At 33.9% G+C, this 5,422-nt stretch overlaps 1 non-coding gene across 1 annotated transcript; it reads left to right on the top strand.

The window, feature by feature from the left end:
• The first annotated feature begins 4,664 nt into the window (after window positions 1–4,664).
• On the top strand, window positions 4,665–4,826 carry LOC115064586. Its single transcript, XR_003844424.1, has one exon. It is a non-coding gene; the product is annotated as a U1 spliceosomal RNA (small nuclear RNA).
• The last annotated feature ends 596 nt before the right edge of the window (window positions 4,827–5,422 follow it).

Raw genomic sequence — 5,422 nt, 5'->3', positions numbered from 1 at the left:
TTTTGTTTGTGTGGCTATCTTCTTTTGGGTTTGTTAGGAGATTACTTTCTTGCTTTTTCTAGAGTGGGGTTTTCCTCCTTGTGTTGAAGTTTTCAGTGTATTATCCTTTGTATGGATGGATTTGTGTAGCTATTAAAAAATGAATTCATGAAATTCTTAGGCAAATGGATGGAGCTAGAAAATATCATCATGCCAGGTAACCTAATCATAAAAGAACACACATGGTATGCACTCACTGATAAGTGGATATTAGCTCTGAAGCTCAGAATACTCAAGATATAATCCACAGACTACATGAAGCTCAAGAAGAAGGAAGATTAAAGCATGGATTCTTCAGTCCTTCTTAGAAGGGGACACAAAATATCCATGGGAGGAGTTACAGAGACAAAGTATAGAGCAGAGCCCGAAGGAAAGGCCATCCAGAGACTTCTCCACCTGGGGATCTATCCCATATACAGACAACAAAGGCAGTCACTATTATGGATGCCAACAAGTGCTTGCTAAAGGAGCCTGAGAAAGCTGTCTACTGGGAGTCTCAGCCAGTATATACAGAGGTGCTTGCTCATGCCAAAGATTGAACTGATTACAGAGTCCTCAATTTGAGGAGTTAGAGTAAGGACTGAAGGAGCTGAAGGTGTTTGCAACCCCATAGGAAGAACAAAAATATCAACCGAGAAGAGCTCCGAGGAACTAAACCACCAACCAAAGATACACATGGAGGGACCCATGGCTCCAGCCATATGTGTAGCAGAGGATGGCCTTGTAGGGTGTCAATGGGGGAAGAGGCCCTTAGTCCTATGAAGGTTCAATGGCCCAGTGTAGGGGAATGCCAGTGCAGGGAGATGGGAGTGGTTGGGGAGGTGAGGTAGTACCCTCATATAAGCAGGAGGAGAGGGGATGGGAAATGAGTTTTCTGGGGGGCAAAATTGGGAAATGAGATATTTGAAATGTAAATAAAAATATCCAATAAAAAAAAAGAAAAAAAGAGAATTTTGAATCAGTGAATATAAACTGAGAATACAGTGTACTCCAATTGTCTATACATGAAACTTCAGAGGTTATTTTAACTTACTAAAGCAGATAAGTTAATTAAAAGATCTTTCAAGAAGGGTGGAAAATGATTTCATGGTTAAAAGCTCTTCTTTTTCTTGCAGTGGACCTAGGTTAGATTCACAGAACTCAGGTCTTCATGATTGTCTTTAACTTCAGTTTCACCAGATTCAGTACCCATTTATGACTTCCTTAGGCACCAGACACACATATGGTACACAGAAATACATGCAGGCCAGAAACTCATCTATTTACTTGAATAAATAAATATGATTAAAATCTTTAAAGTAAGTTGAAACACATTGATCTTCCACCAATTATACATCAAGGTAATGCTCTCTCTGCAATATATATAATTGACTTTTACTTGTGACATACACAAGTGCAGTGGTATGATAGTATATCATTTATTATATATAGCAATTAGCCAATATTTAATACTTTAATAATGCAAGGACTATCAAGTATAGTGAAATGAATACATATGCAATACTTATTTTTAGCAATGTGTAATTATGATTACATTTCTACCACTTAGGAAGCATTTAAAAATGTAAAATACCTTCTCTATATAGGTAACCTAAAATAATTGTGGATCTTATTACAATAGAAAATAGGCACTGAAAAGATAGTTTAGTAGTTGAAAGCCTGCATTAATTACCCTTGTAGAGTCTCTAAGTTTAGTTAAAAGTATCAGTTGCAGCAGATCACATCTGCCTATAACACCAACTCTATAGCATCAGGCACCCTTTTCTGGCCACTGAAGTCAGCTGAACCCATTTGTACATGCAACCATAAAGACATACAGTCATAATTGATTAACTAATCAATCAAATAAATAGAAATTAAATATTCATGAAGATTAGGAGTAATAGAGCATTTCCAATGAATATGCATATTTCAGAGACAACATGGCTCATATTCATTGAAAACCTTTATTCGCAGCTAATTAACTTCACTATAATTAACCAATCATAGTTTCTGATTGTTTTTCTCTAAGTTGAATTTTACTCTATATCACATGATATTTCATTGTTTAAAAATATTTAAAGCTCAGTTTTTTTCAATCCACTGATAAATAATCCATAAACAATTAATTTCATGTAAATTTCCTAATTCCCTTTGAAGTTTCCTAATTCCCTTGTAAGTTTCCTATTTTCTGGCATTGCCTCTTTTTCTGTAATTTCCTAACATCAGACATTAGTGTCTAGAGTTCTGTTTCAGTGAAAGTTTAATGAAGCAGTTTGATTATATGTCTGAAGAAATAATTTACTTTGCTTAATACAGAAAATAGGAAAGAAGTCTCAACAGAAACAGTGGTTATTTGGGGATTAATTCAGCAAGCAAATGATGCTAGTTCAAGGAGTAAGAAAACACAGATTGAAAGAAGGCTCAAACTTTGGAATCACAGGTATGTGCAAATAGACCTTGCTCACTCTGCTTGAAATTGGTTTGATTATGAATACTTTCTTTAGCAGGACTTGTGAATTTGTAGAAGAAAATGGTAACACAAGGACTAGACTCACTTCTGAAGTCCGCTTATTTCTAGCTGTTAAAATTATGAGAAAAACTCAACTATTCTGTCTTGGATCTCATATTTTCAAAGCACATCTTTATAACCTAGATGTCATTGTGAAGGAAAGCATAATACATAGATGATATACATATGTTTTAATAATAGTTTACTATGATTGTTCCAAATATGAATGATGTTTAGTGTTTGAAAAAACAAAACTGATAACATCATTTTGGGGGATTACCATATATTTATTTAAAGATCTTGTTGCATCAATGAGCACACTGCTTTTGCTTTATTTATACCTTTTCCTCACTAACCAGGTTTCTGTTTACTCCCACCCACTACCCTCTGTGCTATGTACTTTATCTTTCTTCTATTATTTTCAATATTCATATTTATTTATGTATACATACATGCAAAGACTGTATTTATGTATATATATACACAGAACTGGTTCCTATCATATATATTATATATCTGTATAAAAAGAGATAGATATAATACTACTCTGTAGACAGATACATAGACAGACTGAGAGAGAGAGAGAGAGAGAGAGAGAGAGAGAGAGAGAGATCTAAACAACTAAAATTTCCTGATTTGAATATGCTTGATTTATGTTTCTTCCTGAGGAAATATTTCTTTCTCACTGTCTGCCTATAGCTCTTCGTTTCCTTATACCTATGGGTGCTTGTCCATTACCATGATCTTTGCATGTCTTGTGAAGGCACTACTATTGTTAAGCTTTCATGATACCAATGTTCCTGTCCTATTCAGAAATACTTTCACAGAAGTCAGTCCACTCATTAGACTCTTAAAATTTATCTGCTTCTTTTCCAAGATATCTCCTTAGCCTTCACTGTACAGACCATGGCCTTTGAGGCTAGAAGAGTGAGACCACTTTTTCCTCAGCATTTTTGATCAGTCATGGATCTCTCCAAAAGCATCCATTCTCTGTAAAATCAGTATGCATCGATAAGGTAATAGAGCTTCACTTTTAGATGCTTCTCTTAGACCAGGACCTATTCAATCATGTGTTTTTGCCTATGTTTGTATACCAAGAATAAGTTCCATCTGAATCCACCATGCTTTATTTATGATTAGACAGACATTTATTATCTCCAAGATAAAAATGACACTATTTCACCTTTTGGAAAAGATTTTATTTTTTGTGTCAAAATATTGAAAGCAATATTTGTTCCTTTTAGAGATGTTGTTCTAGACACACTAAAGTTGCCAAACCATAAATATTTTATTAATCAGCAATTACATTATTAGATTAAAGACAGTAAATGCATTAATAAGAAAAACGTTTTCAAAATTGGAATAGAAAATAATATATGAAAATCAAAACTGTTAATATTAGCACAACATGTCAAGAAAGAACAGAAAAGCACAAAAATCTATCATTGATTAGCCATATATATATATATATATATATATATATATATATATATATAATTTCAGGGCTTGAGGGCAATTTTGTGTTTACAGACAATAAAATAGTGGATATTTCCTTGTTCACATCCATTAAGGCAATTTGTTAGAGAATTTAAGATATAAAAATTCTACCACTAAAGCAAAATGCAGTATTGAGAATTGTGGAATGACTATAACGATTACTTAAGTATAATGAGTATTTAAGCACTGTGGTCATTTATTTAAACTTTACTCCTTAACGAATAGCACCTTAAAATGTTATATGTAAAGGTTCAATGGTTTCCTTGAGCATCAATCTAATACATTCTCATGAATATAATGTCATATTATCATAAAAATGCATCAATTTCATTTTTTATTTTTCATGAAGAAAAATGAAAATTAAAACCAAGAAATTGATACAGGGTTGAAAAGATGGTTCAGTGTTCAAGAGCAGTGGTGACTCAAAGAACCCTGGTGACAGGACAGCACACAACCATCTTCAACTCCAGTCATCAAAGTCAGAAAACTTTTAAGGTTTCATTAAGTACCTGGTACATAGTAGGTACACATACACATGTGCAGACAAAACAACCATACATGGGAAAATAAATTATATTTTGAAAAATCTTTTTTAAAGTAATTGATAGACTAGCCAATTGGTAGAGCATCAGTTTTCAAACATACCATGCAGGGGAGATACTATGTTCCCAAAGGTGGTTTTCTTAGAGCAAGACTTATCCATTGAACTCTGTATATGCTGACCCCTGTGAGTCCAAAATGCTGAAAATTCAACTATATAATTTGTGTTAGTTGTGCACTATATTCATGTACTTCACCATTAAAAGATGTACTATATTAGTTATCAAGTAACTCACTTTTTTCATTTTTCTCTCATATACTTTATTCCTATTGCAGTTTCTCCTCTCTTCCCTCTCTTCAGGCTCTCACCAACCCATAGATGCACATCGTTACTCCTACTTCCCTTCAGAAAATATCTGGCTTCCAAGGGACATCAAACAATACTGCAAAACAAGCTAAATTTAAGAGCTACCACAGAATCATTACATCAACACTGAGTAAGGCATACCAGTAGAGAAGAAGGTACCAAAAGTAGGCAAAAGGGTCTCACTCTTAGGAATCTTATAAGAGCACCAAGCTACTGAGTTTTATCATATCTGCAAAGACTTACTTAGGTCAGACTCCTCCATGTTTAAGATTAAGATACCAGTTTTAGAATGATCTCTAGGAATTTCAATAATCATATGATTTGATACAAGTAAAAACACAAAGATTGAATCAACAAATGGATTGTGTTAGGCAGCATGAAACAAAGATATAGCTGGGACTGTGGTTGGGGTATTACTGCTTTGACAAAACACCATAATCAAAGCAAGATGAGGAAATTGTTGATTTGACTTTTGCTTCCACATCTAC

This window comes from Mus pahari, chromosome 8 (genome assembly GCF_900095145.1).
Source record: "Mus pahari chromosome 8, PAHARI_EIJ_v1.1, whole genome shotgun sequence".
NCBI lineage: Eukaryota > Metazoa > Chordata > Mammalia > Rodentia > Muridae > Mus > Mus pahari.
Note: the sequence above shows the minus strand (reverse complement) of the source record. Positions and strands in the feature narration are given on the sequence as shown.